The 15,702-nt window shown below is 34.9% G+C and overlaps 1 pseudogene across 1 annotated transcript in view; it reads left to right on the top strand.

Annotated features, from left to right (window-relative positions):
• LOC143235786 (sterol regulatory element-binding protein cleavage-activating protein-like) overlaps positions 1-15,702 on the top strand; it is a 78,235-nt pseudogene that overhangs the window by 50,164 nt on the left and 12,369 nt on the right. The window contains exons 12-17 of the transcript XR_013019370.1: positions 2,512-2,743; positions 6,871-7,013; positions 7,983-8,254; positions 11,453-11,568; positions 13,857-14,358; positions 15,574-15,659. The product of XR_013019370.1 is annotated as a sterol regulatory element-binding protein cleavage-activating protein-like (transcript). The remainder of the gene's footprint in view (positions 1-2,511; positions 2,744-6,870; positions 7,014-7,982; positions 8,255-11,452; positions 11,569-13,856; positions 14,359-15,573; positions 15,660-15,702) is intronic.

Genomic DNA, 15,702 nt, shown 5'->3' with positions numbered 1-15,702 from the left:
TTCCCAAATCAACATTTTATAGGGAGTAAATAAATAACACCAACTGTTATGAACAAGAAAATGATAAAACAGTATTCTAGGTGAGTGATGCCGGGTGTCACGATCAAGATAAAACAGTATTCTAGGTGAGTGATGCCGGGTGTCACGATCAAGATAAAACAGTATTCTAGGTGAGTGGTGCCGGGTGTCACGATCCAGATAAAACAGTATTCTAGGTGAGTGATATTGAGTGTCACGATCCAGATGAAACAGTATTCTAGGTGAGTGATGCCGGGTGTCACGATCCAGATAAAACAGTATTCTAGGTGAGTGATATTGAGTGTCACGATCCAGATGAAACAGTATTCTAGGTGAGTGATGCCGGGTGTCACGATCCAGATAAAACAGTATTCTAGGTGAGTGATATTGAGTGTCACGATCCAGATGAAACAGTATTCTAGGTGAGTGATACTGGGTGTCATGATCCAGATGAAACAGTATTCTAGGTGAGTGATACTGGGTGTCAGGATCCAGATGAAACAGTATTCTAGGTGAGTGATACTGGGTGTCATGATCCAGGTAAAACAGTATTCTAGGTTAGTGATACTGAGTGTCATGATCCAGATAAAACAGTATTCTAGGTGAGTGATATTGAGTGTCAGGATCCAGATAAAACAGTATTCTAGGTGAGTGATACTGGGTGTCATGATCCAGATAAAATGGTATTCTAGGTGAGTGATACTGAGTGTCATGATCCAGATAAAACAGTATTCTAGGTGAGTGATATTGAGTGTCAGGATCCAGATAAAACAGTATTCTAGGTGAGTGATATTGAATGTCAGGATCCAGATAAAACAGTATTCTAGGTGAGTGATATTGAGTGTCACGATCCAGATAAAACAGTATTTCTAGGTTAGTGATATTGAGTGGCACGATCCAGATAAAACAGTATTCTAGGTGAGTGATACTGGGTGTCATGATCCAGGTAAAACAGTATTGAAGGTGAGTTATACTGAGTGTCATGATCCACATAAACCAGTATTTTAGGTGAGTGATTTTGAGTATCATGATCCAGATAAAACAGTATTCTAGGTGAGTGATACTGGGTGTCATTATCCATATAAAACAGTATTCTAGGTGAGTGATACTGGGTGTCATGATCCAGATTAAACAGTATTCTTGGTGAGTGATACTGGGTGTCATGATTCAGATTAAACAGTATTCTTGGTGAGTGATACTGGGTGTCATGATTCAGATAAAACAGTATTCAAGGTGAGTTATACTGAGTGTCATGATCCACATAAACCAGTATTTTAGGTGAGTGATACTGAGTGTCATGATCCAGATAAAATAGTATTCTAGGTGAGTTATACTGAGTGTCATGGTCCACATAAACCAGTAGTTTAGGTGAGTGATACTGGGTGTCACGATCCAGTTAAAACAGTATTATATGGGAGTGATACTGGGTGTCATGATCCACATAAAACAGTGTTCTAGGTGAGTGATACTGAGTGTCATGATCCACACAAAACAGTATTCTAGGTGAGTGATACTGAGTGTTATGATCCAGATAAAACAAACTCAGTTTTCACATGAATAATACTGACTTTTATATTCTCAGAAAAATTGAAGTGTTCCACATAAATAACACTAATTGTCATGATTTGTAAGAATTAAAATATTCTAATGTCAATAACACTGAGTGTTTTAACAAAGTTGAAACCAAAACACTACTGTCATGTGATTAACAGTAACTGTCATGATCTTGAACATGTTAAACATTTTCAGATGTTTTTTTTTTTGTTTGCTGTTTCATGATGCAATTTAAGAATACAAATGATTTCTAAACATTGTTAGATATCTCTTGTAGTCTGAGGTCATTAAGTTATGAATAAAAATAGTTTATTTATTAATGTTTATCTTTAAGATATATATTAAAAATGTTCATTTAATAAAATATTTGTTTTTTTATATTGTTTTTATACCTAAGTTTTGGTACTGACTAACATCCATATTGACAATGATATTTTGACAAATAATGACAAAATAAAATATTAAACATTCCTTGTTATACATTTGCACTAGAAGTGTAAACAGATCTAGATACTGTGATAGATTATTCATAACACTAGAAGTAAAGTGGGAGTTATTTTTGATGATGAGAAACCCTCTTGAAATAAAAATATATCTCAGAACAGCTTGTATGGGTATTAACACTTTACTGAAAGGGAGAGAACAGCTTTTCGATCTTCCTAGTGAAGATGACCTAGGAAGGTCAAAACATTGTCCAGGTGTTAGATCTGTTATTGATGTATAATTTATGTTTGATATGTGAATAAACTTATTAAAATCATCAACTGGAAGTGTTTTTATTGAAATAAGTAATTTTTCAAAAGCTTGTGAAGTGCTGTAAACAAATCTGAAAGAAGTTATTGTAGTTATGTTAATGCCTAATAATTATAAATCTTTTTCCTCTCTCGTTTGTTATTTTGTGGTCAGATGTCAGGAATGAACTTTTTTTTTATTTTTTAGTTGTTCGTCCTATTCTTTTAACACTGGGCATGGTGAACCATACAGTGTTACCTGTGGATAAAAAACATCTGGACTCCTCAGAACATCTCACTAGTGATGGAAGTCAAGGTAGCAGTGGAGGTTTTGGGGCAGACTTCAAAGTCTTTCATCATAATCCAGAACTGTGGCGATCACTTCCTCCTCAACATTGGTCAACTCTGTTTGGATACTATAACATTTCACTTTCTGGAAGGTAATTATGCATGACACAAACTTTGAAGTAATCTATTTCATAAAATTTTAATTTGAAAAGTTGTAGGATAGCTTTTATTTGCAAGTTAACAGTAATATGTTGCTTGGAAGTTTTAATACAGAGTATCAAGTGTGTTATATTAAAGCAAATGTGAAGTCTGCAAGTCACATGACAATCACAATTGGTGGAATGAAATATATGAGAACTAAATTACAACATTATTAAGTGGTGTGATGCACAAAACATCAATTGCTTTGAGGGAGGGTATGTAACATAGTAGGAGGAGTGGGGCATTTTAGAAATGACAAACATATAACATCAGCTTTTTTATGTTAAAACTATACTGCAGGACTATTTTCAAGATGTATAATCATCAGATAGCCCATATCATCACCACAGTCATCAGGACGTTGGTAGGCTCTAAAATTGTTTTGGACACGGCACTGAACCTATTCTCACAAGAATAGCTTTTCTTCTTTTGCGCTGTCCTCTATTTGCAAACTTGTTTAAATGCATGCCAAAAGCATTCAACCTTTTTTCTTTTGGAATCCATAGTTCCAACTTGTCTCTCATGTAAATTGCTATGGGTCACTTCTTCAGCAATAGGAGAGCACTGCTGTCATGTAATGCATATGACTTCCCCTATGTGCCAACATTGTTGAACAGTCACTTCTCGTTTGGAAGTATCGGGATTTTTTGCCCTTTGTTTGTAAGAGATGAATCACTATATGGAATGCAAATTGTCTCTTGTCCATGTCCTAATTCTTTCTGTGCTTTTGAACCTTTTACCAGGCGCATTGTGACTATAATTTTCACCTCATCCCCTCAAAGTTAGTGATGTCTTCCCACACCTTCACAAGTATTCTCTTCAGCTCTCATGAGTTTTCTTGGAGCTTTTATCTTTGGTATAGGTTATTTTATTTATTGCTGTTGTTCCTTTGTTTCTCCACTCCCTTTCTTCAGGTTTACACAGTGTTTTTGCCATCCCATTTGGTGAAGACATTGATTTGCCTGTTTCCTTTGGACTTCAGGTCAATCAACTATTGTGACATTTTGGGCAGGCTTTCACATACCAGACCACCAGTTGTGGGTTCAGTATACCTATTTTGAGGGATGGGTTTCAAAATTTTTCTGTTCATTCTATTTCTACACCATGTTTCAGTACTTGCCTTCCTCTTTCTGTTGTTTTTTTTGTGTGTGAATCCTTTGGGGATTCTTGGGGCATTTCTCCTTTTGCCCTTCCACTGTTGGCCTTGTCTTTTGCTATGGCCTTTCACACATGGTTTACTCTTTTTTTTTTTAGGATTTTATGGGCTGTGATGCTATATTCTTACAGATTCATTACTGGTTCCATGTATATGGGTCATTTTAAGGCATTTTAAGTTTGAAGTGATTGCTGTGTCCTTGTTGTTGTGGGTAGTTTCTGTCTAACAGAGCTCTGCCTTTCCTTCTGAGAGACCCAGTGTTCTCCAGATGTGGCTTCTGGTTCTGGTTCTGTTTCCTTACCTTGCAATTTTAGGCCCTGTCTGACATGGTTTTTCATGGTACTGTTCTCCATATTTTGCAGCAATACATGGCATTTGCTTTCTCCTTCTTGGGATTTCTAGTCATGCCAATGTCTAACTGAGGCAGTCCTTGTCCTTCTACCCCAGTAGGTTTAGTACCTACTCCACATATGTTTTACTGTTGCTGGTTTGCTTGTCGTGGAACAGTATACCTTTTAGTCTTGGTTCTGTGTTGTTTTATGCAAGTCTTTCCCCTTCATATTCATACCCTGGAGAATGCACTTTGTTAATCTTTATTGGCATTGGAAAAGATCTATAGATTGTCTGGAGTACCACTTCCTCATCTGTAACCTGAGTTACATCTGTTTATGGATTCTTCCCTTCAGAGCTGGGATGCATGGGTCAATCATTTAAGGGTTTGGGGTCATTGGTCTGTGGAGATTTCACATTGATGTTTTTAAACTCCTGGCTGTACATTTCACTTTGGATCAGCAGGTTATAATATATTCTAACATTTCTGACAGATGTTTTCTGTTGATTACCTATGGGGCACAAAATCCCATTACCTGTGTTTCTTCACTAAAAATCGTCTTTCTTGGATTTACATACATCAAAATCTTTTGATGCCATATTGTGTCAAGGGTTCTTTCTCTGTCTTGGTCAATCATCTTTTCTGTCTGGACCTTGTTTATCCTAGGAGTGGACCCTGCATTGTGCCATTTCTCAGTGTCTTCATCAGGGTATGTCCCCTCAGTTGCTCTGTCTTCATCTGGGTATGTCCCGAACTGATGTTTTTGTCACAGCCCTCAATCACAGTTACTTTGGTTATAGTCCACAGTTCTCCATTCTCTAGCTTTGGTTGTTGATGCATTGAGCCATGATTGGTTTCATCTCTTCCTTTGTATTTACCCTCCGATCCATTTACTTCTTCACGTGGCTTTCTTTATCCATGTTATACCATGCATGGTCATTCTGGTTGCTCCTTCCTGGCACTGTAGGTTGCCCTTTCTTTTCAGTTCTTGTCAGTCCTGATGTGTTGTATCAACCCAGTAACAGGTGCTCCATCTTGTAGTGACCATCCTGCATCCTTCCACCTAGATTTTCAAAGGTCTTTGGTTAGATTTTCCAGTTTCTCTCAAAGAGTAGCTTCACATTTAGCCTGTTCCATTCTTCCTTCCTTGGCCATTTATCTATGCAAGTGGTGCATTTGTTGCTCCAGTGTATTGACTTGGGGTTTCTTAGCTTCTTACCCAGTGGTGAGCTGTATCACTCCATTTTGAATGTTGGGTGACATTGTCATGTTTTCCATTTTTACAATTATTGTATGGTCCTTGCTTGCTCTGTCTTTTCTGTGTTGATCCATTCCTTCCAGCTCCATCAACCATTGAATTGTCTGTTGTTTCTGTGTTGATCCATTCCTTCCAGCTCCATCAACCATTGAATTGTCTGTTGTTTCTGTGTTGATCCATTCCTTCCAGCTCCGTCAACCATTGAAGTGTTTGTTGTTTCTGTGTTGATCGGTTCCTTCCACCTCCATCAACCATTGAAGTGTCTGTTGTTTCTGTGTTGATCAATTCCTTCCAGCTCCATCAACCACTGAAGTGTCTGTTGTTTCTGGTCTTGAACATTATTTTAGTCCTTCCTGCCCTTTTGTTACACACTGTATCTAACTTTATGCTGTCTGATCACTGGTTTTTAGTAATCTTCTACTGTGTGTGTACATACATTGTGATATACCAGATATCTGTTACACACTCTATCTAACTTTATGCTGTTTGATCACTGGTTTATAGTAATCTTCTACTGTGTGTGTACATACATTGTGATATACCAGATATCTGTTACACACAGTATCTAACTTCATGCTGTCTGATCACTGGTTTATAGTAATCTTCTCCTGTGTGTGTACATACATTGTGATATACCAGATATCTGTTACACCCTGTATCTAACTTTATGCTGTCTGATCACTGGTTTATAGTAATCTTCTACTGTGTGTGTACATACATTGTGATATACCAGATATCTGTTACACACTGTATCTAACTTTATGCTGCTGATCACTGGTTTTTAGTAATCTTCTACTGTGTGTGTACATACATTGTGATATACCAGATATCTGTTACACACAGTATCTAACTTCATGCTGTCTGATCACTGGTTTATAGTAATCTTCTCTGTGTGTGTACATACATTGTGATATACCAGATATCTGTTACACCCTGTATCTAACTTTATGCTGTCTGATCACTGGTTTTTAGTAATCTTCTACTGTGTGTGTACATACATTGTGATATACCAGATATCTGTTACACACTGCATCTGACTTCATGCTTTCTGGCCATTGGTTTTGAAGGTGTGTTAAAATGAAAATATCTCAGAAATTTTTGAAACTTGTAAAATTCTTTAGCATCTAAATAAATCTCTAGAAATATTTAAAAATTAATATTTTCAATGTAAACTAAAACTGTTTGTACATTACATCCTTTTGTTCCTAGCCTTATTTGTAAACTTTGTGGTGATAATATTAAACCTATTTATGAATGTTAAACCTAGTCATAACAGTGTTAAACGTAGTCAAGAGAATAAAAAAACTATTCATGACACCCTTCTTTTTATCAGGTATCTCAGTGTGGTGCCCCCTATACATTTGGCTATTCCTATTAGTCCCAGTATAGCTCGGGAACTGCGGCATCCTACCGAGTCTGAAATTGGGCTGAGAGCAGCCCTGCAGTTTATACCTGGAATGGATCAGGTTGATCAGGGTAAGTTTACTGATATGAACAAGGTTGTTAGTTGATGTTAAAAACTGTAAAGTTTCATAGTGTTTATACAACTTTCCATCATTAAATTATTTCTTTTCAGTTGGACAACATAGAAAATATGAAATGTTAAATGAATGATAACCATTTAAGTTGTTAAGTACACAAATGGAACTTTATAATCACAATGTGGAACATGTTAAATCTACTCTGTAGTGTGTACTTACCTTGAATCTGGGCCCAGCATGGCCAGATGGTTAAGGCACTCGACTTGTAATCTGAGGGTTGTGGGTTATAATTCCTGTCACACCAAACATGCTCGCCCTTTCAGCTGTGGGAACATTATAAATGATGGTCAATCCCATTGTTTGTTGTAAAAGAGTATCCCAAGAGCTAGCAGTGGGTAGTGATAACTAGCTGCCTTCTCTTTAGTTTTACACTGCTAAATTAGGGATGGCATGTGCAGATCTCTCTTGTAGCTTTGTGAAAAATCCAAAGCAAACCAAACCCTTAAATTGGAACTGGAAATTTATTATAGACCAACATCTTTGTCCAGAATGAGATAACATACTATTAAAATAGTATGTTACATGACAGGTCATCAGGTTATATCCTTTTGTACAAAACATTATCACCCATTGATTTTCTCTATTTGTGATATTTTAGAAAGTGTATTATATCCCTTTTTACCATGACTATATGTAACATTGATATATACTTAATTATTGATTCTATACATTTGTAAGATATTAGAAAGTGTATTTTATATCTTTTTCCAGTGACATTAGAGTATATTCTTGTACAATATTTCTATATTTTGTGTAACACGAGAAACGATAATAGAATATAAATATTGAACTGTATAGAATAACTGTAACTGTATTATAATGATACAAGTAATGCAGAAAATTGTGTGTATTTGTTTAAACACTGCATTGGTGTAATAGTTTTATATGAGACAAATTATTTCAGAAGTTGAGGATGGACCTGTGTCTGATGTTCCATACCCATCTTCTCCAACAGAAGTTGCATTTGCTCTGGCACTGTCAGTTCCAAGTATTTTATTTATTATCTATATTTTAATTGTCCTTTACCGGTGCATGTGTTCACGTAACTATGCTGAATGGCGTAGCTCTTGGTCAAAACGTCGCAACAAGAGTGAAGATAAAGTTTATTCAGAAGTGGATCCTGATTCCTATCTCATTATGGAAACATTGCCTCTGAAACTGGAGGGACACAAAGAGGTGAGAACAATAAAAATAACACAGAAGTAAGTATAATGGAAATACTATTGTGCAATATTTGGTTTAAAAGCTTGTATGTGTTTCTTATAGTAATAAAACTTTAGGTAAATGTTTAAGTCATTTTATTAAAACATTTCTTTAGCATATAGTATCCTAATCATGTATGAAAGTACACTGATATTGATTGTGCTAGCAAAGTGTTTGTGTGTGAAATTATGTAAGCATTGTGTAAGAATGTATGCTATTGTTGATAATAACAAATTGTGTGTGAAATTATGCTATTGTTGATAGTAACAAATTGTGTGTGAAATTATGCTATTGTTGATAGTAACAAAGTGTGTGTGAAAGTATGCTGTTGTTGATAGTGGCAAGGTGTGTGTGAATGTATGCTATTGTTGATAGTGGCAAGGTGTGTGTGAAGGTATGCTATTGTTGATAGTGGCAAGGTGTGTGTGAAGGTATGCTATTGTTGATAGTGGCAAGGTGTGTGTGAACGTATGCTATTGTTGATAGTGGCAAGGTGTGTGTGAAAGTATGCTACTGTTGATAGTGGCAAGGTGTGTGTGAAAGTATGCTACTGTTGATAGTGGCAAGGTGTGTGTGAAAGTATGCTACTGTTGATAGTGGCAAGGTGTGTGTGAAAGTATGCTACTGTTGATAGTGGCAAGGTGTGTGAATGAAGCAGTATGCTACTGTTGTTAGTGGCAAGGTGTGTAATGAGCATTTATGCTACTGTTGATAGTGGCAAAGTGTGTAATGAAAGTATGCTACTGTTGATAGTGGCAAGGTGTGTGTGAAAGTATGCTACTGTTGATAGTGGCAAGGTGTGTGTGAAAGTATGCTACTGTTGATAGTGGCAAGGTGTGTGTGAATGTATGCTATTGTTGATAGTGGCAAGGTGTGTGTGAAGGTATGCTATTGTTGATAGTGGCAAGGTGTGTGTGAAGGTATGCTATTGTTGATAGTGGCAAGGTGTGTGTGAACGTATGCTATTGTTGATAGTGGCAAGGTGTGTGTGAAAGTATGCTACTGTTGATAGTGGCAAGGTGTGTGTAATGAAAGTATGCTACTGTTGATAGTGGTAAGTGTGTGTGTGAAAAGTATGCTACTGTTGATATAGAAAGCAAGGTGTGTGTGAGCGTATGCTACTGTTGATAGTGGCAAAGTGTGTGTGAAAGTATGCTACTGTTGATAGTGGCAAGGTGTGTGTGAAAGTATGCTACTGTTGATAGTGGTAAGGTGTGTGTGAAAGTATGCTACTGTTGATAGTGGCAAGGTGTGTGTGAACGTATGCTACTGTTGATAGTGGCAAGGTGTGTAATGAGCATTATGCTATTGTTGTTGATAGTGGCAAGGTGTGTGTGAACGCATTATGCTATTGTTGATAGTGGCAAGGTGTGTGTGAGCATGCTAATGCTATTGTTGATAGTGGCAAGGTGTGTGTGAACGTATGCTATTGTTGATAGTGGCAAGGTGTGTGTGAAAGCATGCTACTGTTGTTAGTGGCAAGGTGTGTGTGAAAGCATGCTACTGTTGATAGTGGCAAGGTGTGTGTGAAAGTAAGCTATTCTTGATAGTAGTAAAGTGCGTACAAAGTAGGTTATGGGATGAACAGTAGCGTAAACCATTACCACTATGTTATCACCTGTAAGTATAAGTTATGGTGTGAACAGTAGTGTAAATCATTACCACTATGTTATCACCTGTAAGTATAGATTATGGGATGAACAGTAGTGTAAATCATTACAACTGTATTATCTCCAGTAAGTATTAGTTATGAGACGAACAGTCATGTTAATCGTTATAAAGAAAACTCTACAAAAACTTACAGTATTTGATAGCAACTTAATATGTAAAAACAATGTGAACTTAAACAGGTTTGAAATTAATTCAGAGCAAAAACATGAGAAAAGTGCAACAGTTTTATTGTCCAACTTCCTTTACAATATTAAGTTAAAAGACAAGGAATGGAAGTTCTGTCAGTTTGTGACTCCTTGTACAGTTTGAAAGATAAGAATTTTTATACTCTGGTGGTTAATTCAGTTAGCAACCTTAAGAGTGAAGCTTGTTTGTTGTAGGTGATTCAAACCTGTATATTACAGATTGTGAGTCAAGTTCTGTAATCACTAGATCATGCTAGGCCTAATATAATGGTGAATATCTAAAAGAAGACTTGTGATGCCAAAAAACCCACTTCAAGTAAAAATATATATATGTAAACAAAGAAAACAACGTTCTGTTAAACATATGTAAACAAAGAAAACAACGTTCTGTTAAACATATGTAAACAAAGAAAACAACATTCTGTTAGATAAATGTAAACAAAGAAAACAGCATTTTGTTAAATGTATGAAAACAGAAAACATGTTAAAGATTTGTAAACAACCTTCTGTTATATATGTGTAAACAAAGCAGCGTTCTGTTAAATATATGTAAACAAAGAAAATAACATTCTGTTAAATGTATGAAAACAAAGGAAACAACTTTCTGTTAAATGTATGTAAACAAAGAAAACGTTCTGTTAAATATATGTAAACAACTTTCTGTTAAATGTATGTAAACAAAGAAAACGTTCTGTTAAATATATGTAAACAACATTCTGTTAAATGTATGTGAAAAAAATCATGAAATACATACGGACAGTAAAGAACATTCCATCAAAACATGGAAACATAAAGAACATTCTATAAAATACAGGGAAACATAAAGAATATTCCATTAAATACAGGGAAACATAAAGAACATCCCACTGAATACATGTTACTGCTGTATGCTTTTATTGTGCGTCTTTTTGACCAACTTCATGTGTCTTTGATTGTACGTTATTCATTAGATACAGTACGTTCTTTGAAGTTTATTTTTTGTTCCAGTGTTGAAGGAAATCTTACTGGTAAAATATAACTGAACATTGAAAAGTGTTCTGTGTAAAATCAGACATCAAACATAGGTTTACTTGTTGTTGTTGCATGTATTTCCATCATTCATCCACAGTGATGCTATTCTTAAGGTTCTTGTTGTTGTTACATGTATTTCCATGGTTCATCCACAGTGATGCTATTCTTCAGGTTCTTGTTGTTGTTGCATGTATTTCCATGGTTCATCCACAGTGATGCTATTCTTCAGGTTTTTGTGATCAGATTTACTGACATATTGAAAAAGAAAACTTTCTCTGAACATCATTAATGTTTTATATTTCAGGAAATTGAGTATATCTTAACAGAAGAAAAGACAATAATCAGTACCTGTTTGGCTGGTGACATAAGAGTCTGGGACGCATTGTCAGGAGAATGTTTGACAACAATCATTAGGTCCAGGTAATATGTTTTATAGTAAATATTGACAACAGTCATCCAGTCCAGGTAGTATTATGTTCCATAGTAAATATTGACAACTCTCATCAGAACCAGGTATTATGTTTTATAGTAAATGTTTGACAACAGTCATCCATTTCATATAGTATGTTTTATAGTAAATGTTTGACAATAGTCATCAGGTCCAGGTTGTGTTATGTTTTATAGTAAATGTTTGATAACAATCGTCAGGTCCAGGTAGTATTATGTTTTATAGTAAATGTTTGATAACAATTGTCAGGTCCAGGTAGTATTATGTTTTATAGTAAATGTTTGATAACGATCATCAGGTCCAGGTAGTATTATGTTTTATAGTAAATGTTTGATAACGATCATCAGGTCCAGGTAGTATTATGTTTTATAGTAAATGTTTGATAACAATCATCAGGTCCAGGTAGTATTATGTTTGATAACAATTGTCAGGTCCAGCTAGTATTATGTTTTATAGTAAATGTTTGACAACAATCATCAGGTCCAGCTAGTATTATGTTTTATGTTAAATGTTTGATAACAATCGTCAGGTCCAGGTAGTATTATGTTTTATAGTAAATGTTTGATAACGATCATCAGGTCCAGGTAGTATTATGTTTGATAACAATTGTCAGGTCCAGCTAGTATTATGTTTTATAGTAAATGTTTGATAACAATCGTCAGGTCCAGGTAGTATTATGTTTTATAGTAAATGTTTGATAACAATCATCAGGTCCAGGTAGTATTATGTTTGATAACAATTGTCAGGTCCAGCTAGTATTATGTTTTATAGTAAATGTTTGATAACAATCGTCAGGTCCAGGTAGTATTATGTTTCATAGTAAATGTTTGATAACATTTGTCAGGTCCAGCTAGTATTATGTTTTATAGTAAATGTTTGATAACAATCATCAGGTCCAGGTAGTATTATGTTTTATAGTAAATGTTTGATAACAATCATCAGGTCCAGGTAGTATTATGTTTTATAGTAAATGTCTGATAACAATCATCAGGTCCAGGTAGTATTATGTTTTATAGTAAATGTTTGATAACAATTGTCAGGTCCAGCTAGTATTATGTTTTATAGTAAATATTTGATAACAATCATCAGGTCCAGGTAGTATTATGTTTTATAGTAAATGTTTGATAACAATTGTCAGGTCCAGGAAGTATTATGTTTTATAGTAAATGTTTGATAACAATTGTCAGGTCCAGGAAGTATTATGTTTTATAGTAAATGTTTGATAACAATCGTCAGGTCCAGGTAGTATTATGTTTTATAGTAAATATTTGACAACGATTCTCAGTCCCAAGTAATATGTTTTATAATAATAATTTGGTATTTTGACATCCACTGAAAATAGGAATTTGCTTTGTTGGACTTTAAGTCAAATTACTTTCTAGATTCTGAAGACTAAACTTTTGTAGCTGTTGTTGATGTTTTGGTTTTTGTAACGACCTTTATTATTTCCTGGTAGTAATATTATAGTACAGGAACTGTATGTTGTTTAAAACCATGAATTGTAGTAATTTTTTTGTTTTTTCTACTTTCTAGTTGGTCTTTTAGTTCATTGTACTTTGAGTTATGAAGTGTTTAAGTTAATTTTGAACACAGTTTTTTAAAGTGTGTCAGACCCTTTGACTACTTAAGTCCTTTAATGCCCTTTGTTTTCAGTCTTTGAATATGAGCAAAAATCTCTACCACTTGTGATTTCATGCTTTAAAGGTTTTAGAAGTGTATTTAAAACTGAGATGTATTAATTTTTAAGTCATAACAAAATGTGACATTTAGTTCCATGATATAACAGTTGTGCAATTAGTTTGAGCCACTTTGAAGAGATGTGATTGCTAAAGCTGGTCCTAATAAAAAAATAAAATTTCTGTTATCTACTACTGATCTGAGTTTTTAAAGCCGGTACTTGTGAGTAAAAGAAGAAAAGATTTTCTTTATTCCATGAAAAATTTCTGTTCAGAAAAGAAAATATTTATATTCAACTAAAATTTTCTTATTTATTTTCAGCAATAAAATTGTCTTGTTCAGTCAATCTTTCTTTCTTTGAATGTATTAATCATTAGATAAATTTTATAATTTTTTAAAAGTTAGAAATTGTTTATATGCCTGAAGTTTTACTTCACATGTCTCTGTATCTTATCACATCTTCATCAAAATAAACAACTTTTCTCTATTTTGTGCTGATGATCCACCCCTTATGTACCTTATCCTTTGTTTTTTCAATAAAATTTTGCTGTAAAGAAAGTTTAACAAATATCATGTGTTACAGCCCTCTAGTGAGCAAACCAGAGCCTGGAACTCACACCAGGGGCAGTGGCAGCTTCTCATCAGATTCTACGTATGGTTCTTCACCAACATCTGAAACTGGGGACTACTTTTCTGTACAGTCAACATATCGACCACCTGGGTTTCTCAGAAGGATGGTGGAGTCATCTTCTCAATTTGTCATCAGCCAACCCTCCAGTCAAGATGATCATTTTACTGGTGGGTTCTCCTTCCTGCCAATGAAACAGGATTATGACTTCAGCAGAGCCTCCAGAACAAGAGATATGAAACATTGTGGAAAAGACAGACTAACAGATGCATGGAAGTGTCATAAGAGGAACCAGAGCGATGGAAATGAACTTGATGAAGAAATTCAGATTACAGCAAGGGAGACCACAAAGAACCATGGCACTGTTCATCATTCTCCACTGAGCTACCAACCTCTGTGGTGCATGGACTGTCAAGGAGGCTGGCTTGTTTTAGGTTGTGGAGGTGGACGTATTGAGGTAAGATTTTATGTAAACATTCTGAATGAAGCTGGCTTGTTTTTGGTTGTAGAGGTGGACGTATTGAGGTAAGATTTTATGTAAACATTCTGAATGAAGCTGGCTTGTTTTAGGTTGTGGAGGTGGATGTATTGAGGTTAGATTTTATGAAAACATTTTAGGTGAAGCTCCTTTGTTTTAGGTTGTGGAGGTGGATGTATTGAGATTAGATTTTGTTTAAACATTCTGGATAAGCTGGCTTATTTTAGGTTGTGGAGGTGAATGTATTGAGGTAAGTTTTTATGCAAACATCCTCTATGTAAGAGCTTGTTTACTTTACAATATCAGTTGGATGTATATAGGATATTTTTCAGTATAAAGCGGTCAGTGTAACAGCTGTTTGAAGTTGTTTATGTAAGGTTATTGAGGTGGACTTGTATAGAACTTAGTGTTCAGTAAACTATTGGTGCTTAACTCTTTTAGCATGGGCTCAGTTCCTGGGACCAATCTTGTAACTATTTTATGCTTGTTATATTTTCATACTATAACTTTTAAAGTAGTTAATATATGCTAATGAAATTTGGCTGATTATCAGTAATCATTACCATGCTTTCATGTGTAAAATATCAGTTTTTTTTATTGTTAAGCCTTAAGGTTTGTTGAGCAATGTTTTTCTCGTGCTGTTTTTTTTTTCCTTTTAGTATGTTTCCTGTCCAACATGTTAAGTAATTTTCATTTTAAGATCAGAAATACTTTTATATATCAGAAAATGTTCAAGTTTTATGTTAAATAATTTTATAATGTCCAGATAATTATGAAACATTGCCTAAGAAAACTTCATATTTTGTTTGTTAGCTAATAACTCTCTGTAGAGGTTTGATAGATTATGCTTCTTTTGTTTTAGAATGACAACAGATCATAACATGAAAACATACATGTATAGACTGAATATCTTATAACATTATACATTTATATATATGTGTGTATTATTGTTATTATTTTATTGACCTTTCATCTGTGCTTTGCTAACCATACAGAACATAGAATGATGTGGCATGTGCACTCATTTTACTGTATCCAATAACACTGCACAACAATTTTTTTGAAAAGTTTTGCTTCCTGAAAAATTTGACATCACAAATGTTTTCATATTTGATGTTTTTACCATATTCATTAGGTGTGACACACACTGGCCAAGACTGAGGACTTATCCCATGTTTTTATTATATTTACTAGGTGTGGGATGCAGTGGCTGGAGTGCTGAGAACAGTATATGAAGATGGTCAGTTAGGAGTCACTTGTCTTCAGATGATTGGAAGAAGGTAAGACCTGCCATAAACATGTATGTATGTTACAAATACCAGG

The sequence above is a fragment of the Tachypleus tridentatus genome, chromosome 12 (genome assembly GCF_004210375.1).
Source record: "Tachypleus tridentatus isolate NWPU-2018 chromosome 12, ASM421037v1, whole genome shotgun sequence".
NCBI classification, from domain to species: Eukaryota; Metazoa; Arthropoda; class Merostomata; order Xiphosura; family Limulidae; genus Tachypleus; species Tachypleus tridentatus.
Note: the sequence above shows the minus strand (reverse complement) of the source record. Positions and strands in the feature narration are given on the sequence as shown.